Raw genomic sequence first — 21,845 nt, forward strand, 5'->3', positions numbered from 1 at the left:
ACCACTTCTTCCTCTTCAATGGCAGGCGTAGCTTATTCCAATTGTTCCAATACAAAATCGTGCTGCTCATTGTCCACCGAAGTTTCTAACTTCTCCTTCATGCCACGTTCTTCAGTAGATTCTCCACATGAAGGCATGGGAGTTCCTTGAATGTCCAAACGTTGAAGAGGTAATCAATTTATCGCTTGATCCAGTTGGCGAAGGGTTGCATGAAAATTTTCCACTGTTTCCTTGAGACGATCCCTTGATTCTTGTTATGCTCGGCTATCATAAGTAGGATCATAGTGCTCTTGGATTGATGGATATGAAGATGGTGTATATTAAGGTGGTGGTTCTTGGGAGTAATTAGGGTGGAATTGGGGTGGTTCTATATATGGTTCATACGGTTCATAGGGTGGTTGGTATGGTGGATATGGGTTAGGGTCATATGGAGGTGAATGGTGGAAAGTGGCTTGTGAGTTTGGAGGTTCAAAGGTATATTGTGGAGGCGGTTCATAAGCATAGGGTGGAGCTTGTTGGTAACTACAAGGGGGTCCACCATATCTATCATCTTGGTATGCATTGTAGAATGGTCTTCGTCCATGATATCTTAGAGGGTGTTGTTGCCTAAAGGGTTGATCAGATCCTTTTGACTCCGGCCATCTTTGATTGCTTTGACCATAATGCATATTCCTGTTATAGCTTCTTCTTCCTGCAACATAGTTGTAACCAGACTCATAGCGAAAGGGGTGAGAATTCATAGTAGTAAGAGAAAATAGAAACAAAAACTAACAAAAAAAATATTTTGAAAAAGATATGATTTTTGAAAAAGGATAAGATAAGATTCTGAAAAAGATAAGAAAAGACTTTGAAAAAGATATGATTTTTTTTAAAAAGATTTGAATTTTGAAATTTAAAACTAAGATAAGATAAGATAAAAATTTTAAAATAAAAATCTGAAATTTTTTTTTGAAAAATATTTACAATAACCAATAATAAGGCACACGTTTGCAATTCTCCGGCAACGGCGCCATTTTGAAGAGAGAACTTTTGCGTGGTCTAGAATTCAGAATAGATTCCTGTTGCAAGTATAGCTTCTAAACCAACAAAAGTCCTTTCTTACAAACGTTTTGGTTGTCACAAGTAACAAACCCCTGATAAAATTGATAACCGAAGTATTTAAACCATAGGTCGTCTTCTCAAGGAATTGTAGGGAGGTATGTTCTTATTATTGATTATGAGTCTTGTAAATTGGGGGTTTTGAAAGTAAGGAACAAGTATGTTAAATGATAAGAAAAATAAAATAATAATGATAAAATAAACTCTTGGCAAGGTATTAGAATCAGAATTCCTATCTTAGTTATCCTTATCAAGTGTGATGAGAATTGGATTTTAATCCCACTTAGTTATCCTTTATTAAACAAGGGAAGGTCAAGTGGACTAATTAGCTTGATCCTCAAGTCCTAGTCAATCCCTATGGGAAAGACTAGCTTTAGAGCGATCTAGATCAATTAGAATCTGCCAATTTCAACCACTGCTAAGTTTGACAACTCAAGAGTCACCAATTAATCAACCAAAGCCAATAGTAAATAATTTAGATTAAAAATAGAGAAAAGCAATCATGAGTCTGAAATACCTCAAATTGTATTTAAATAATAAAATCATAACATGAATGGTCATTAAACAAATAAAAGAGAAAATAAATAGAAGAACATTGAACCTGAGATGAAGAAGAAATATTCCTAATTTTTAAAAATCCTAATCCTAATCCTAATCCTAAGAGAGAGGAGAGAACCTCTCTCTCTAAAAACTACATCTAAATTATGAAAAGTGAATTATGAATCGTCTCCCTCTGAATGGATGGACTCCCCCACTCTATAGCCTCTAATCTGTGCTTTCTGGGATGAAAACTGGTCAGAAACAGCCCAGAAATCGCCTCCAGCGGTTTCTGGTACGTACAGGTCACGGGAAAGTGACGCGGAGGCGTCGTCCACGTGTTTGCGTGGATTGAGATTTTGCAGATGCGATATGGGTGCGTCATCCACGTGTTCGCGTCACCTAACTTCAAGGCAGCTATGTCAAATTATATATCATTGCGAAGCTTCGGATGTTAGCTTTTTAACGCAACTGAAATCGTGTCATTTGGACTTTTGTAACTCAAGTTATGACCATTTGAGTACGAAGAGGTCAGGCTGGACAACTTAGCAATTTCTTCAACTTCTTGTATTCCTTCCACTTTTGCATGCTTCTTTTCCATCCTCTAAACCATTCTTGCCTGTAATCCCTGAAATCACTTAACACACATATCAAGGCATCGAATGATAATAAGAGAGGATTTAAATAAAAGAAAATAAAAGCCAAAGAAGCATGTTTTCAATCATAGCACAAAATCAGGATGGAAAATGTAAAACCATGCAAATCATATGAATAAGTGGGCAAGGACTTGATAAAAACCACTCAATTGAGCATAAAATAAATCATGAAATAGTAGTTTATCACTTACCTCAATAATAAAGTAGTGGGTTTTGTAGAGCTCTTCGCGGTGAACGTGTGGCTGCAAACGGTGTGACAATCGGAGCTCTAGATCAAAAGTTATGGTGGTTTGAAGATCAACCAAGGGAGAGAACTTGAGAGAGTGTTCTTTCCCCCTCCATTTCCATTTTCTGTGTGTATTTGTGTGTTGTGAGGAGAGAGAGTGCTGAAAATTAGGGTTTTGGTTTAGTTAGGTTGGGCAAAGAGCCCAATATGGGTCCGGTTGGCCCGGTCAGTCCAATCTTGGTCCGATTTATACAAAATTGGTATCAAAATTCTTGTCTCAATCTCCTCTATCATATTAAGCTATAAAAATCACATTTTTAGCTTTATAGAATAAATTCTCATTTATAGGTTAATTAGCCATTAATTAATCGAGTTTTACAAGATTAACTAACAAGGGTATATCATGGCATAAGGACTAAGATTATCTTATAAAATTGAAAATAAAATAAAATAAAAGTGACATTCCATCAAATATAAAAGCTGCTCAACTTAGAAGCATGTTACAATACATGTGACAACAATAGCCATAACATCATTCCTCCGTGATGAACAATAAATGAAAATTAACTAAGCCTTCCTTGAAGGCATTAGATATTGTTGAAGTTATTTTATCAAGAATTAAGCCTCCAGCTAACATACCACAAATCCTACAAACAATTGTAATACCTCCAAACAACAAGTCAGCATTACTCTATCCAAAAAAATAAATAACAAAATTGTCAAAGAAGCAAAATTTCTATAAATATTAATAAATGCATAAATACAACAATAATCAAGCTTTAACTTACTAGAAGAGGTTGATTTCATATAATCAGAACTCAATTGGGCTCGATCAATGACCAAGTCTTCAATAGAACCGCTTTGACTAAGCTCTTTTTGTTATGAATTCTCTTAATATTTGATATGAATTATATGATATTTAAGCGCATTATCATATCATATGGTAAATGCTGCATCCTGCCTTCGGTCCCCAGTACGAGTAGGATCCAATAACAAAATTGTATGATATATAACCTAGCAATAATTAAACTCTTTAAGTCAAAATATTTGAAATTGTACTGAATTGATGATTCAATTATCAAATCCTCAATTGAAAATCTATTTTGATTTCTCAGGCAATATTGTCAATAAAACTTACATAAAGAAAATTAATTATCTCCCAGTTAGTAAAAAAGTAAATACCTAGAACATTTATGACATACACTTGGTCAAGCAAAGGCTCCAGCATATCTTTTGAGAACCTAGTGATATGATTCTTCAATGTAGATGATGACATGAGAAACATAAATATCAATCATAAATGTGAAATATAATATTTTAGCTGATCTATCTGCAATATAATCATCATTGTTGTCTCAAACTTGTCAAGAGTTGACAGTACCTCCACATTCGTTAGATGTCGGTATCAATTTGGATTCTGTGGGAGTGAAACCTATGGTGACAAATCAAATATTGTGATACTATTAGAAGGAGTAAAAAATTGACTAACTTCTAAAAACAAGTCATTCAGGAAAAATGGTTACCCTTCAACTACAAGGGTTTCATTATAAAACCCAAAATGGGATAAGGAAGCATCAAAATTTTCTCATCCCAAAATGCAATACGCTAATTAAATTGGCCTCCAACTTACACATTATTTGAATTTTTGAAGCTGACTCATTTGCAGATGACACATTCAAAAAAAATAATGGATGCAAAGTGTGTAGAAAATTTTCCAATAAACAGTTTTTAAGTTAGTATTACACAAGCCCATATATGTACAGTAAATAAACTCATAAGCTACTATACTAATACTCAAACAACATCAGTTCATGACCAATAAAATGATTATTTAAACCAGCAAACTAAGGAAACAATAAGAGAACCATCTAAAGATCTCAATTTTATGAGTATTAATCTTTCAAGTACACCATAAACATAGCCCAAAGCTGTTCCATCTGGTATGCACATATAGAAGGTAGCAAGCCATGCTATTTTCTGCCATCAATAAAGATACAAGTAAAGCTGCAACTCTGCATTGGTGGAGACATTAAGTTCACCTAATTTTGATGGGAATGAAAGAGATAAGACTAACCTGTTCAACAGGAGCATTGTTATCTATGAAAGGTGCTGCAAGACTTATGAAGGATGCTTTGCCTACACCAACTGGCCTGCCAAAACCATGGCATCAGTCTTGACTCTTGACTGAATACATAATACTAGCAAATGGCAAAGTATTAAGGCCTTGAAAAGTTGAAAACATATTCCCTCACATTCGGCATATTACAATAGATCAAAAATCAAATGAACTACCACATCCAGCTATGGCGAATGTCCGCACTGACAATCCAACACCAGTAAGATGAAATGAATTGTGACTGCAAAACATGAAAATGCATTAAAAAAACCATGCAATTGAAAGGGAATCATGTAGACCCGATCTCATATAGTTAACTCTTCCTACTCTAAGCTACTTCAATTTAGCAACAACACGGAGTTAGTATCACCCTTTAGCAAGAGAAGCAAATATTGGAGACGCAATTAGAAGTCCAACCATAAATGCTGATGGGAGAACTCCATCTTGAAAATTGCTCAAGTAAAAATCCCCCCGAGATGAAAATAAAATTATATCAACCCCGAGAAGATGATGCTAACAATAACAACAATAAAAAAAATAATTAGGAAAGAAAAATAGCGAAATTGGAGCTTACTGAATTCCAGTAGCAGCAGTGCAAATGCCAAAATCACCGCAAATCTCAAGGTTTCTATTAACACCGTTGTTAGCAATAGCTCCATGATCCACACAGTTTAATGTATTAATTACACAAAATATCATCAAGTCCCTCCTCAGATTGTATGCAACAACAAGAAGTAAATTTCTGCAACAACAATTGTATGTTTATTTTCTGATTCGAAGTTCAATTTCAAAATCAGTAAAAATAAAATCATTAATTACACATAGAAAATAAATCAAACATAGCGAAATTCAAATCGACAGGGAGAGAAGGAGAATACCTTCTTGCGATGGAGCAATAAGAAAAGGCGATGTGAGTTAGAAGCGGCAACGGAGAGTGAGATCGAGATCAAGGTGAGAGAGATCGTTAGAGTTAAATCGAGATCGAGCTGAGAGAAATCATAAGAGCATGATACGAGAAGAAGGTGAGAGACGGTGAGCCAACGACGAAGAAGGTGAGCCAGTGACGAAGAAGGTTGAAGGCTTCAGGCAGTAGACGACGGCGGCGACGGCGACGACGGCGCAAATAGAGAGGGTGCTGTGCTTCCGACGGTGGTCACATTAGGATTAGTGAGAAGTGTGAGAGATCTGAGGATGGTGGCTAGGTTAGGGTTAGATTAACTCAGTAACTTCCTTTTATTTAAACTAGAGACCGATTTAGCAACCGATTAGTTTATAACACTATTTTTGTATTTCTGTCGCTGAATCGGTCGCTAAATTTAGAAATATTGTAATGATGTTCCTAGTTGGTATTGGAATTCAAATAATCATTGGGAGTATAGCACCAAATTTGGATACGTCTGACTTGCTCAAAGAAAGTTTTAGTGGAATGATGGGACTAATTGGTTTTGGTTGTGGAAGTTAAAGATTCTGGAGAAGTTTAAGTTGCTTATTTGGTTGGCGGTCAATGAAACCCTCCTAACTGCTGTTTTTCGCTTTAGAAGAGGTCTTATTGATTTTGATGTTTGTCCTCAATGTAACATGACTCAACAATCGGTGCTTCATTGCCTTAGGGAATGTGAGGCTTCTAAAGTAATTTGGAAGCTGTTGGATTTGAAGTGTCTTGTTCTTTGGAAAGAGAACAGTTTTTATGAGTGGTTCAGGAATAATATCAAGAGAAGAGAGTTTATCTTTACATCAACAATTTGGTGGATTTAGAGATACAGATGCCAACATATGTTTTTTTACAGTTGCTGAGTGGTCTGATAGAAAGGTGGTGAATATAGCAAGATCTATGGTGAATGAGATCTAGGGGCAAAGGTTCTCCTTCTACTTGGCTAATTCTCTAGAGTAAAGTATGATTTGGTGACCCCTCCTTAGAATGTGATAAAAATTAATTTGTGATGCTAGTATATATTATAAAGAGGGTGTGCAGATTTTGGGTGTCTGTTAAGAAATTATGCTGGTACTTGAATTCTTGGTTGCTCTGGGACTTTTTCTGTCTGGTCCATAAAGAGGTACGAGTTCTTTGTGGTTTGGCGCGGCCTTATTTGTCATGGATTAGGAGTGTGGTTTTTGACAAGTTATTTGTGAAACAGATAGTTTAAACGTCTTTCTTTTTTTGGGTAGTATTTGAAATTCTGATAATTCTTCTGACATCAATCTTGTAAATAAAATTCAAGACCTGCTGATTCGACATTGGAATGTTCAGTTCAATCTTATTAAGTGTGATTTTAATAGCGCTGCTGATTAGCTAGCCAAAACTGGTGCAAGAAATAGCAGAAAGTACTTGATATAGTTAGAGTTTAGAGAGATGCTAGACCATCTCCTCTAAAGAGATATTGCTAAAGCTTTTTATTGTTTTTTATTTTTCTCTTGTTGTCTTTTAATTCTTTTAATTTGTCTAAAACCAAAAAAAATTTGTTGTGGTACCTTTTTGTGTAGAAGTATGGGTAATAACTATTATATAATAGATCATTAAAGCTTAAAAAATATTCTGTGAATAAAAAAAGTCAATTATCAAGCATTTGTGTATATTTGTAAATGTCATTTCATGCATTGTTTCAAAACAAATTAATCAACTAACGAAATAGTCAAAATTTCATAATAAAATAATAAAAAAGTTTTCACAGAAATATAACGAAACTTTAATAAGCACAAATGACTAATGATGATCGAGATTTAATTCATCCACCCAATAATTAAAAATTATCATAATTTCAATACAAAATCAGTTATTACTATATTTTTATAATTTTACTTATATTTTGTTTATAAATACAATTCTAGTTTGATTATATATTATTTATGAAGCTTGATTTATAAATGTGAATTAATTCCATTATATTATTTATAAAGTTTGATTATTAATGTGAATAAAGTTTAATTATATCTCGTATAAAGTTTCATTATAAAGACTAGTATTTTAATATATATATGTAGAAGCATATTTGTTAATTGTATGTAAAAATAATGAAAATGAAACTAATTGAGAAGACAAGTTATTTATAACTTAAGTAAGAGGTTTTGAGTGTAAGTCTTAGAAATAAAAAAAATATTTTATGAATTTTATATGATAAAAGATATTAAAAAAAAGGTTGTGGACCAAATCTTTCTATATGTTCCTATATATATATATATATAATAGGAACATATAAAAATAATAAAAATAAACTTAGTTGAGATAACAAGTTATTTGTAATTTAATGAAGCGGTCTTGGATTTGAATTTTGGAAATAGTAAAAAAAAATTTACATTATATATAAAAAGGGGTATTTTAAAAAAAATTAAAACAGTAACCCTTTTCTATATTTCTATTATATATAATATATAGAAGTATAGAAGTATAGATATAGATGAATTAATGGTTGATTTTTTGTGTATATGTTAGTAAAATCTTCTTATTTTAGTGAGATAGCACTTTTGAGAAAAAAAAAAAGAAACAATAAATATATAAGAATAACATTAGTATAAAAACATAATAATATTTGAAAATTAAGATAAACAAATATGTATCTACTCAAAAAGAAAAATGAAACCATTTATGAAAAAAGTAGCAAGAATTTATTTGTCGTAATCCATATTGCAGATTGCAGTATGTAGTAATTGGAATTTGGAGGTATATAGTAAAGTAAATGAAGCCTCCTTAATTTGTTTGTACATGGCATTATAATTATTTATTTTCCACTTTTGGTGATATTGATAGAACTTCGGAATTGCAGGCAGGCCTGAAACTTCACGTACTTCCCTTTTGGTACACGACGAACTCCCTTTGTACCATCTTCACACTTTACATCATTTGTATGCAACCTCTTCTTATTTTTCTTTTTTCTTTTTTTTTTAGTTTTTTTACTTATATATTATTCTTTTTGTTCAGTAAAATGAATGATATTAGAGAATATATAAGTTTTATTTAAGTTTAAGTTTAACATTTTGTTGATCGATTTCTTTAGCTTTAGGGTTGGTAAGTTTAAAGTTTATTTATTCAATCAATTACTATTGGAATAATTAACCATTTTCATTTAGAATTGTAATCGATTAATTTATGTTAATAAGTTTTGGTACAACTTATAATTGAATTCAATTATCTCAAAACATTTTCAAATTGAACATCATAATTTATAAATTATGATAATATCTTAACTATACCTTTTTTTTCCGTATAATAAGTAATAATATTTGATTCAGTTCTTTAATATTTTAAAAATTTTACAAACAAGGTCATTTTCATAGAAAATAATTATGTTCTTTTTCTATTAATTTTCTTTTGAGATAAATAAGGTATGATATTAAAATTTTTATAACCAAATTGACTGGATTCTTTTTACTAAAATAATTTTTTTTTTTTTTGCATAAGGAAAAAAAAACATATGCAAAAAGAGAAATGTTAGTTAACAAAGTTTTTTCTCTTTTTTTTTTTTTACTATATTCGAATCAATACTAGTTAACTCTTTATTTTTATATACTAAAAGTGTTGGTTATCTAACATTTCTTTAAAAAAATGCTAGACAGTCAATACTATTATATACACACCAAAATTCAATTATTTATTATATATTTATATATATATATATATATATATATATATATATATATATATAGTTTTATATATTTTTAAGATATATTTTATATTTTATATTTTAATATGTATTTCAATTAAAATATGGTTGTTTGCAAACTTTTTCCAAAAGTCTATCTTCCAATAAGACAAAATAATAATTTATTGATTATTTAAGTTTAATTTCCAAATACATTATTATTATTATTATTATTATTATTATTATTATTATTATTATTATTATTATTATTATTATTATTTTCGCCTATTTAATTTGTTTATAATTTATTTTTATTGAATGCACATCATGAAGCTAATTATTTAAATTCATTTTCCAATAATAATTCTTCAAATCTAACTAAATATTATCATTTTCCGCCATGTCAAATGTTTAAATACTAATAGTGGTGTGTATTAATAGGAGCTATATAAACGATATAAAAATTTTCAACAATTATATATATATATATATATATATATATATATATATATATATATATATATATATATAGAAGTATAGTTAGACAATGAAAATACTAAATAATGTGAATAATAAATATATCGGATGTTCATTTTAATGTTCATTCTACTAGGTGTACGGATGAAAAAAGTATATTAAATTATTATACATGATGGAGCTAATTTAAATTCATCTATGATTATCATTTCTACCATCTTTACATTACTATTTTCTAGACAATAAATAAACTCATTCAATTAAGACGAGAGCAATTCTAGGGGGCAGTAATATTTGTGATTGGTAGTTATTAACTAGCCATCAATGATGATTTAATGGTGTAAAATTGGTATAAGATTTCATCTAATAGCTCACCTTTCTCTACTGGTTACATGCTGGCCAAAATGCAATAAACTAGACTTTTCCTTAAGACGATGTTATTAGTCATAACGACCCTTTAAATATTTGATTTGCTTGTCTAAGCATCGGTTTCTTAACTTGTAAACATTGTTTCAACAACCATGATTACTGCATGTGCACATTTGCATGCCAAAAAAAAAAAAACACTACTACATGAAATAAATAAAAATAAATGAGTTCATTCGAGGTTGTCTTTGGTAATTATCTCTAGATAAATTAGAAGTTCTCACTATTATTACTTGGGCCATCTAGTGTACAGATGTGTCTGTACAGATTTTTGTCTTTTTGTGGCTGAAAAAGCATGTTATTAAAAGTGTGTTTAAAGAAAAAATGTTATCCTTAACCGTTAATTTGGTTCTGATACCAATTTTTAAAATCGTCTTTTTCTTTTAATTTCTTTTTCGAAATTTCTATTAACTCTTCGAATAATTTGCCAATTCATAAAAAGTATTGACCGTATTACTAGTATTTATAATTCTGATTTTTCAATCTTGTTTTAGTTTATAATATTCTTTTTTGCATGGATTATTGTATAAAAGCTTTTATCTGTTTGACTTTTTCTTTAATATAATTTCTTAAATCCTCAAAAACTTCTTTTATTTCTACACTTTCTGTTGTTTCTAAATATCTTTTTAATTTTTCAACTTCATTTTCCATTTTTTCTTTTAACAGTTTTAAGTCATAATATGATTTTCCAGGCATTTATAAATTTTTTAAGTTTAACTCCAACTTGTTTATATTTATTCTTATTTCTATCCTTTTTATTATAAGGTCATCAATTTCGATCTGAAGATTATTTAATTCCTTTTTATACTCCTTTATTTTACTTTTTAATTTTTCGCCCTTTTCCTTTTTATTTTATTTTCTGGTCTTTCAATCTTTGTATGCTTCATTATTTATCTTAGAATTTCTGCAAATTCTATCATCGATTCATCACTATTTTCTAGAGATTCTATTAATTTTTCTAGCTCTTCGACTTCTCTTTTTAACTTGTCATAAATTATTTTTAGAGCTTCAAATGCTCTTTGATTTATTTCAGAAAACTGTAAATAATTCAACCGATTTTTTCTTTCAAAGAGCTCTTGTTTCTTGTCTTGATAAGTTACATATATTTTTTCTTTATTTATTGTCATAATTTAATGTTTAGGGTTTCATTTAATTTTTCGACCTCTTTTGTTAATTCCTTTATTTCAGAATTTTCTTCTTTAATCTTTAACTTGGATAAACTTAAAGGGCTATTAATTTTAGATTCTCTTATTTGAAAATTCGATGAAACTAATTTTTCTGATGGTTCTTTTAATAATAGAACTGGGTTTTCAATAGCTTTATATTTTGGTATTTCTGTTTTTACAATTTTCTGAAATAATTCATCAACATAAATTCTTTCTCTGTTTTTAAATATTATACTATGATGGCTATTTGTTAAAGCATAATTTATTGCATATGTAATTGAAAAAGGTTCATCGTCTTGTTCCATTAGATTCTTTCTATGAAATTTATAAGCCAAACTTATAGATCTTCCAAGATTTTCAGTTGATAAAGGTATAGCATATCCAAGATGGGCATTGAATTTAACATTTACGTTTGCCAAGTTTCCATGAACAATTCCGATTATTTGATCTATTGGGTCATCAGTAATTCTTTTGTCACAGATTGCTAAGCTTATTGGTGAATTAATTCCTTTCATATATGTAGATTTGATTAAGACTTGTATAGTACTAATATGAATCCATCCAATTTTAGATCTTTTTTGTTGATCCTTAATTTTCTCAATCTGTTTACTCAATTCTTCATCATTTATCAAAGCTATTTCAAGTTCTCCATTGGCGGATTTTATCTTTATAGGGGCTTCAAGTTGAATTTTTCTATAGTATATTATATTTTTTCTATTAAAAACTTCTTTTAAAAGATTTTGTTTATTAAAATTTTTATTTGATTTAAGATTTAATTCTGTTTTTAGAACAACCTGTTTTTCATTATCTAATAAAGCAGTTAATCTATAATAATCAGATTCTTCTGTTAATTCTAAGCTTTCTAAATAATTCATAACTAAGAGATTAGGATAAAGGCGTACCTTTCTGGAGAAAAACTTCCTTTATTTAGTATATCTTACATAAGATGTTTTTATCTCCAGAGGGGAGATTGTAGATACTAACTCCAGAGGGGAGTTTAGAATTGGTTTTTCCTAAGGAAATTCTTCTTCAAACTATAGAATCGCCTCGACAGCTTCCTCCTTGCTCTCCTAGCATATGAGTACTCTTAGCCTCCTGCTTTCTATTGTTTGATACCTTCTACAATTGCCTAAGCAATCTATTTATAATGGTTGGGTCTGATGGACAATTCATATCCTTACCCTTCTTATGACGTCATTGTTTATTATCTTGCACCAGCTACATTGTTGGTGCTCTATGACCTAAGCGCTTACGTCATTATGCAATAATGTCGAGAGATGCTTCAGATGCGCTGTCCTCTTCTTTTATGTGAGTGGATGAGCTGTCTTCTTCTTTTATCATGTGGGTGGATCCTATTTCATTATTGCTTTCTTCAGATATTTCTGAGACACACAGCTGGCACTTGTGGTCTTCTCTGTTTTTTATCAAATAGCAGAGATTCCTTTTTATCCCTTCAGGGAGTTTTTCTAAGAGCCCGGATAGATTGTAGAATGCAGATTCAAACTCTACCAAGAGTCTCATCTCTCTTTCTTCAATTTCATTTCTTTTACTGGACACAAGCAGAGTATTTCTGCTTTTATAATTGATTCTTGTGTGAGATTCCCTTGTTATCTTTTGAGTTCTTTCGAAGACCCTTGCTAGTGTGCTGGCTAGTCTTCCTTCATGACTGTAAATTGTTAAGTCTTGAATCTGATCAATTGGTTGAAAATTTCCTGGAAAGACGGACATGAATATTACTTGGTGTGCTGGAACTAAGTATTCTTCTTCTTCATTAAAAATAGGTTGATTGTTTGTAAATTTTAGGGATATATCCCTTGGATTTACATTGTCAATCATATTTTTAAATCTCTTTACTGCATCAACAAATCCTGCAGAAAACTCACTAATAATTTTTAGATCATTAAAAATTAAAATTGTATCAATCAATCCATACTGGAAAAACTGATAGGTATCCGATGGGGAAGCATCTGGAAATATAACCAGTTTTGTTAGCTGTTCTTTGGCAATAGGATAATATCCCAAAATTGCCCTTTTTTCTTCAGTCCAATTCAGGACTATGTTAAGGGTTTCTCTGAGATTTGATCTACAGACCCTTTTCTTTTCCTTGATTTCAGCCCTTGTAGGAATGTTTCTTATTATCCCTGTTCTCTGGGTTTGAATTGGAGCTTTATCTACTCTTTTTAGGGTTTGCTCTGGATGGAGAGCTTCATATTCCCTGAAGGATTCCTTTGCCTCTTCCAGTGTTAGAAACCCTCCTTTATGAATTATCCTTGATTGATGTGTGAATGGTGCTGCTTTTTCCCAGGCATCATATACTCCTTTCATGGGGCCATTATAAATTACATAATATTTTTTATCTTGGGTGGATTTTTTAATGATTTCAGCAATTGTTTTATTTTCTGAAATTTTTTCTTCACCTAATTTGTCCACCACGCTTAGCTGGCTGAACTCTGTTGGTTTTGCTTGTTGTGTTGATTTCATTGCTTCAGTGGCCTTCTTGAGGGATTGGATCTGTGTCCTTATTTGCTGACAATGCTTGCATTTTTCGAGTTCTTGTTCATATTTTTGAATTTCTTGATCTAATGCGTTGTAGACGAACTCCATTCTCTCGTTAATGTATCTGCAATAACATTTTTGTCACCCTTAATATATTCAATTTTTATTGGATATTGTAACAAAAATAATTGCCATCTTACCAATCGTCCATGATTATAATCAACTTTTAAATTATATCGTATAAAACCTGTTAGGTAACTTGAATCTGTCCTTAATGTAAATTCTCTGGGTAGTAAATCAATTTTCCATTTCTTAAGAGATTTAATTGCTGCTAGAGTTTCCTTTTCATGAGTGGTATATCTCTGTTCTGTTGGAGTAAAAGTCCCTGAAATATACCTGCAAAGTAATTCCTTTGGGAAATATTTAGAATCTAGTGATTCTTTTTCTTGTTCCAAGCTTTTTATAGCTTTCTTAGCTTTTAGACATCCTGACCAGGTTATGTCTGAGGCATCTGTTTCTACTATTAAGTAGTCATTTTCTTCTGGAAATTTTTTACATAATTCTTTAATTCTTTGAATTTGCATACTATCTTTTTCATCCCATTTCCATTCTTTTTTAGTACTTATTTTTGGAAATAAGCTTTTAGTGTATTCTGTTATATTTTTTAAAAATCCTTGATCAGAAATATAATTTATACACCCCAAAAATCTTTGTAATTGTTTTCTATCTTCTATTTTATTAGGAAATAAATTTACCTTTTCTAGAACATTTGGTTGAAGTTTTAGCTTTCCTTGGGTGGATAGAATTAATCCAAGAAACTCTATTTCTTGTTTTGCTATTCTTGCTTTCTTTTTGCTAAGAACTAATCCTTTTTCTTTACATCTTTCTAAAACTATTAATAATTTTTGAAGATGATCTTCCTTATCTTGTTTTGTAAAAACTAGTATATCATCAATGTACACTAAAACAAATTCATTTAACTCTTTTAGATTTTCTTCCATAAATCTTTGATAAATACCTGGGGCTTGTTTTAATCCGAATGGTAATACATTCCATTCATAGAGCAACACACTTGTTGATTCTTTTGTTGGGCAAGTAAAAGCAGTTAATTTCTTTGTTTCTTCGTCTAAACGAAGTTGCCAATATCCTGATTTTGCATCAAGAGATGAAAACCAAGTTGCTCCTTTGATTTTTTCTAAAATAGAATCTTTTCTTGGAAGTTTATGAGCATCACCAATAGTTGCTTCATTCATCTTCTTATAGTTAATAACCATTCTTCGTTTTCCCCTTTTAATTTCATTATTGTTTTTGACATAAAAGGCTGGAGCCGCATGAGGACTTTTACTTAATCTTATAATTCCTTTTTCCAAAAGATCTCTACATTCTAATGAGAACTCTTCTCTATCTCTTGCGGAATAGGAAATTTTATTTGGAACATTTATCTCTTTTGTAGGGTCTTTTAATTTAATGCTTACTAATTCGTTATTTGTATTTTTAATATCTAAAGGATTTTCAGCACAAATTTCATCCAGAAGTTCTTCTATCTTTGTTTCAAGATTATTTTTTGGAATTTTTATCTGAAAGTATAAATTTAAATAACATGTCTCTAATATAGAAAATATTTTAAATTTTAGAATCTTATCTATAGTAGTGGTTGGTATTTTTATACGTTTCGATTTTTGATTTATTGAAGAATCGTGTGGAGCTTTTAAAACTATATATGTTAATTCTTGAATGAATGGATGATATAGCTTTAAAAAGTTATTTCCTATGATAAAATCCATTCCAAAATCTAACATATATATAGATGGAACAATGAACCTATAATTTTGAATAAAAATTTCAGCCATCTCTGCTTTTTGGTCAATTTTATGTATTGATTTGTCAGCTATTCTAACTCTTAATGGTTTCTTTAATTTTTTCCAATCAAGTTTTATATTTGAACTAGCAAAGCATTGTGTTGCTCCAGAATCTATGAAAGCATTTATAAACTTTTCTTTTTTTTTTATAGTAATAAATGTGGCATTATTACTCAATCTCTGAGTCTGTTTCTGAGACATATTCAAAAATATAGTCTAAGTTATCATCAGATTCCTCTAATGGTTCCATGAAACAAGACTTAGCAATTTCTATTTGTTTAGTAAGATTCTTTTTATCCTTTTTTTTTGGACATTCATTTGCATAGTGTCCTTCTTCTTGGCAATACCAACACTTACAATTTTCTTTTTTATTTGGGCAATAGTTATTTTTTTGTCTTTTGTTTTTATTGTTATTTTCCTTCCTAAAATACCTCTTTTTTCTCCAGTTTTGATAATATTTTCTTTTTCTAAATTGATATTTTCTTTTTCTTTGATGGTTTTTATTAAGACCATATTTTTGAGGTATCTTTTCATTATCCTGACAGCAAATTCTAATTATATTTGCAAATCTTTTTTGAGTCGCTTCTTGCATACAACGTTCTTTTATTTCCTCTCTTATTGCAGAGGTTGCTCCACCAAAATTATTTTCAATTGTCCCTTTATTTATTTTTCTTATAAATTCATTAGCAGGATATGGAAGTTTTGTTATATACATACTAAGATAATGATTTTTATCTTCTTCTTTTAATTTGTAATAATGTATTCTATATTCACATATATAAGATTCCACAATTACATAGATCATATATCTGAATATTAGCTAAATGGTTTTTTGCTTCTTGATATTCTTTATTATAGACTTATTGTCTATGATCTATAATATTTTTTCCAAAAAATTCTTTATATAGAATCATCATTATATATAATATCTTATCATAAGCTATTGTTTTTGTTGCTAAATCTTCTATTATTTGGTTTTCTATTGATGTCATATAATCTCTTATAGTTCCTTTAGTATGAAACCCTATGTAATTCCAAATATCTCTTCCAGACAAATCACTAAGCTTTGGATTAGTAAAAGCTTCTAATAAAAAGGAATTCAACCAATTTTCGAAAATTTCTTTTTCATTCTTTTTACAGTCTAAATAAGCATTCTTTCTCCTTCCATTTCCTAGATTTTAGGAACGTATTTTGATGGTATTTTTGTATATTTTGAATCTTTATTTATAAACCATTTTTTAAAAGCATAATTATCAAAACCTATTTCCCATTTAAATTGAGATTGATTATCTTTAGATGTTCCAGCTTCATTTTTTACTTGTATTGGAATTGCTGGTTTTTCGTCACTTGAATAATCTAGGATGTGTTCTTCATTTTCTATATTTTTAGAATTTACTAATTCTTCTTCTATTTGAAATCCTTGTTCCATAATATTATTTTCTTGAGCCATTTTTAATTGTTTAAAAAGCATTGTAACTTCTTCTAATTTTTCCTCAATATTCATAATTTTAGTGGTAGTTTTACTTTTAAATCTGTTATGTTGATTATATTTTGAAATTTTTCTTCTTTGGGATTCTCTTTTTCCTTATTTCTTTGAAATTTTATGGATACTAATATTTCTTCAAGCATATCTACTATAGAATTTAATTGTGGGTTAAAAGTATGATAAAGATGTGGGGAATCATTTCCATGGTAACATTTCTTAGAAATTCCGTGTGAAAAATAAGTTTTTTCAGGTTTTTGAAGTCCTTCAATAAAACTTATAGTAAAATAAAGATTTTGAGAAAAATCATTTTGTATTGATTTTAAGAATTCGGTGTCATTACAGTTAACATTAGGTAAAATCATTAATTTTGATAACTTAATTATTTCTTCTCTTAAATCTTCTAATTTACTTTTTTCCATTAGGTGATACTTTTCTTTGCGAAGAGTTACGGTTTAAAGTGTGACTTTAGAAAGTGTGGTGTAAGCAAATCTTTAAATCAGTATGACTGAGTAGCTGAAGCTTTAAGAAAGAAAGGGTGCTTTCAAAAGAACCCCTCATGAGTGAGTGATTCCAGATAGATTGAAGACGATTTCTGGCATCCTTTACTTTCTTTAGTACTTTCCCCTGACCTGGATAGATAGAGTTGAAATGTGAGTGACTGGCACCAACCACTAGTTGATTAGAAATGTCAACCTGGAGTGACACTCCAAGATCAAGAATGTTAATCGGGCTTCAACACTTTCTTTTCGTCTTTTCGAAGGCTATCTTGCCTCTTTTCTTTGCTCTGTATACTAAAATTCACCTTATTACTTTATTAGAATCTTTTGCATTAGCAATGAACTTTTTGGACGGATTTTTATGAGTTGGTGACGAATATTGTTTTATTAGTGTCAAAATTAATGACAAGTAATATCCGTCGCTAAATATAAAATATTCTAGTAATAATAATATAAAAAAAAAAAGAATTGACGATATTGAGGATAGAAATGTGCTTACAAAAACGGCAAGGGTAAAAAGTCTTGTTTTATTTTTAGTACTTTTGAAAATGATGGACGAGGGATAGATATACATTTTGATATGAAAATAAAAATGTAATAATAAATTATTGCCAAAGTGTTGATCATCATATATTTTGATTTTGGTCCTTATCACTTTTTAAAGGTGGACATTATTCAGAAACATTGATATGATAAATATCTACAAACTTAACGATAGATTGTTGCCTAAGTGTTGATCATCATTAAACTATATCATCTTACTATAGTGCTTAACTTTAAAGATTTAATATAATTTTTCGTATTTTAAATTGAGAGAAAGAATATATAAGGATCCCTCAAAGTTAATAATCCAAACAAACTTATTAAAAGAAATTAAAAATATATGTATATATCAGAAGAATTTCGTTAGGAAGTCAATGCAGTATTTATACAATGTGTATAATAGACTATTTATTTATTCTAATATGAGTTAAAAAATGAACATTCAGCATAAAATACTACTAATTTCTCAAACACAATACACTTATACTATCCAGAATAACCATCCGGATATATTATAAACATATGATATCCTACTGAATCGAACATCTTTAAACTCCATTATACATATTGTACAGATATTCTATTGGCTTCCTATATTTTCTCAATCAGAATTGTTAGTCCTCAAAGATGGTGACACATTTGATGTATGAGTTGAGCCAAGGCAATGCAAGAACCATTGTTGGTCCCCACTTCGTTGTAATGTATGAGCTTGCATTGAAACATATTAGGACCCGTTTGATCAAAGATTGATAATTTGGGTGTCGTCCACTAGCAACAATAATACACACGAGACCACATTTTATATATTATAAGGTTGTAGCCGACGTTATGTTATTGTCGCTTGTATAAGTCACACTTCCGATAAAATATTAAAATAATTATTATATTTAGTGATCACGATCTTATATTATAAGATGAAGTTAGAAAAATGAACAAATTGGGAAAGAATGAGACAAGAGAATAATAATAATGAGAAAATGAGTATGCTATTAATTAAAGTTCTTAGCTTGGAGTCATCAACACAAATAATATATACACATAATTAAGTTATTATATCTATATTATTACGAGTAATTATGTTAAATAGTTAATTTTTTTTAGTTAATATCAATTAAATTTATTTTTATAAATTATTTTGGTTCTATTAAATTTTAAATTCTAAATCATAAATTATAATCTCGAAATTAAAGTTAACTAATACTGATTAACAAAAAATTAATTATTTATACTTTTTTTTTTGTTATTATAACGTCAGTTTTGTAGTTTCGTTGCTAGCACAGTTTGTCATTATTATTTTCCAAATGAAGACTTTGTTATCATCGATGATTATTGAATATTGATAATGTGCGAGAGGAAGCAAACATGGAATATAGGTGAGTCTCAATCTGTGATGAGTACAAGCAATAATACAAAGTCGAAGAATGAACAAACGAAACTTCCTATTCATGTACAATTCATATAATGATACAAACAACAGCGGCATTCAGACATGTAATCTATAAACCACTTGGGTTTGTCTTTTTTTTTTCCCTTAAGGAGATTTTATTTTTTTATTATTAGATATATAACTATTTATATACTTTTATGTATTTGATTAAATTTAATAGGTATTAGAGATCAAAGAAGAGATGAATCTGCAATATGAGAAACAATAGCAAAAAAGAACTTGTAGCTGAATGAAAACAAAATAGTATTAATTATAGAATGAAATCTTAATTACAATTGATTGGAAGGAAGTCTCACTATATATAGAGAGTGAACTAACTATATATAATAAACTAAGGCTAAACCAGTATTGGTAATGAAAAGCGGTTACAAAATAGATTGGATCAAAAGATTGAAGAACTTTTTGATTTCTTGCTGACTAAATCACTGCTTTATTCTTAGTCTTATATTCAACACCACCCCTTCAAACTCATGGTCTTCTTGGATAAGACCCTGAGTATGATCTTGAACTTCTCAAAGTTGGAAAGGGTTGGAAAGGGAGAGAGGTTTAGTGAGAAGATATGCAACTTGGTCAATTGCTGAAATGTGCAAATCAGCAAGTTATTTATATTACGATTGACTTGTTCTTTGACTGAATGAAGATCTAAATCAAAATGCTTACTTTTGTTGTGTAAAATTGAGTTAGCAATTAGCATTACAGCACTAATGTTATCATTATAAATCATCAGGACATGAGAGTATTGGATTTGAAATTTTGTAAACAGATTAAGAATCCATCGTACATCTGTTTCTGCAACTGCAATGCTCCTAAATTCAGCTTTAGCGCTTGACTTACTAACTGAATGTTACTTCCTGCTTGCCCATGAGACCAAATTGGATCCTAAATGTTGGGAATAAGGAGTATGACCACAATCCAATCAATCATGTGTCAAATAATTTGTTATTGTTATTATATTAAAATGTTAATATAATAAAGTCCATGATTAAATTTAGGGATTTATCATTGTGATAGTGATCATAATATTGAGAGATAAATCTTTTATAATTTAATCTAAATTGTTCTTTGGTCATAGGATTATTAAAAAGGACATTATAATCTGCAAAGATCAATATATATATAATGGTCTTCATTGGATGGAGATTAAAAGATCTCTTTTATTAAATTATATATATAGATGGTGCATATAGAGATATGACCATTGAATTGACTCAATTTGAGAATTTCTAATGGTTATAATTACTGCATATTTGTCAATAGGATATTCTCAAGATCAGATGAACATAGTAATAGAGTTTCCTTTGACCTGCGACTATCATAGTAATTAACAATGTATTTATTATACTTTGATTCCGGACACCTAATATCCTAGGGTGCTAGTCGAATGGATATTGGGTATGATTTAAATACTTGTAGAATTAGTCAATGGTGGACGAAATTGTGATCTTTTAAGTTGTACTCCCTCTTTGTATTTGCATGAGATTTATTTAATGGCTCTTTCAAAAATACCCCAAAGAGATCATGGTATGATGAATTGGGATCTTTAATGATCCCTAGTAATGGCACGTGCGATCACAACTCCATTCAACTAACCAGCAAGTGTACTGGGTCGTCCAAGTAATAAACCTTACGTGAGTAAGGGTCGATCCCACAGAGATTGTTGGTATGAAGCAAGCTATGGTCACCTTGTAAATCTCAGTTAGGCAGATTAAATGGTTATGGGTTTTGAAAATTAATAATTAAACAGAAAATAAAATAAGATAGAAATACTTATGTGAATCAATAGTGGAAATTTCGGATAGGCGTATGGAGATGCTGTGCTGCTTTCGAATCTCTACTTTCTTCTTACATTCATCCAATCCTTCTTACTCCTTTCCATGGCAAGCTCTATGTAGGGCATCACCGTTGTCAATGGCTACATCCCATCCTCTCAGTGAAAATGGTCCTATGCTCTGTCACAGCACGGCTAATCATCTGTCGGTTCTCAATCAGGTTGGAATAGAATCCCTTGATTCTTTTGCGTCTGTCACTAACGCCCAGCCTTCAGGAGTTTGAAGCTCGTCACAGTCATTCAATCCCAGAATCCTACTTGGAATACCATAGACAAGGTTTAGACTTTCCGGATTCTCATGAATGCCGCCATCAATTCTAGCTTATACCACGAAGATTCTATTGGGGAATCTAAGAGATATGCGCCCGGCCTAATGTAAAACGGAAGTGGTTGTCAATCACGCGCGTTCATAA

General features: G+C 30.1%; 1 pseudogene; it reads right to left on the reverse strand.

The window, feature by feature from the left end:
* Positions 1-4,023: 4,023 nt before the first annotated feature.
* Positions 4,024-21,845, reverse strand: part of LOC112709066 (probable sphingolipid transporter spinster homolog 2) — an 83,803-nt pseudogene continuing 65,981 nt past the window's right edge.

Source organism: Arachis hypogaea, chromosome 9 (genome assembly GCF_003086295.3).
Source record: "Arachis hypogaea cultivar Tifrunner chromosome 9, arahy.Tifrunner.gnm2.J5K5, whole genome shotgun sequence".
NCBI classification, from domain to species: domain Eukaryota; kingdom Viridiplantae; phylum Streptophyta; class Magnoliopsida; order Fabales; family Fabaceae; genus Arachis; species Arachis hypogaea.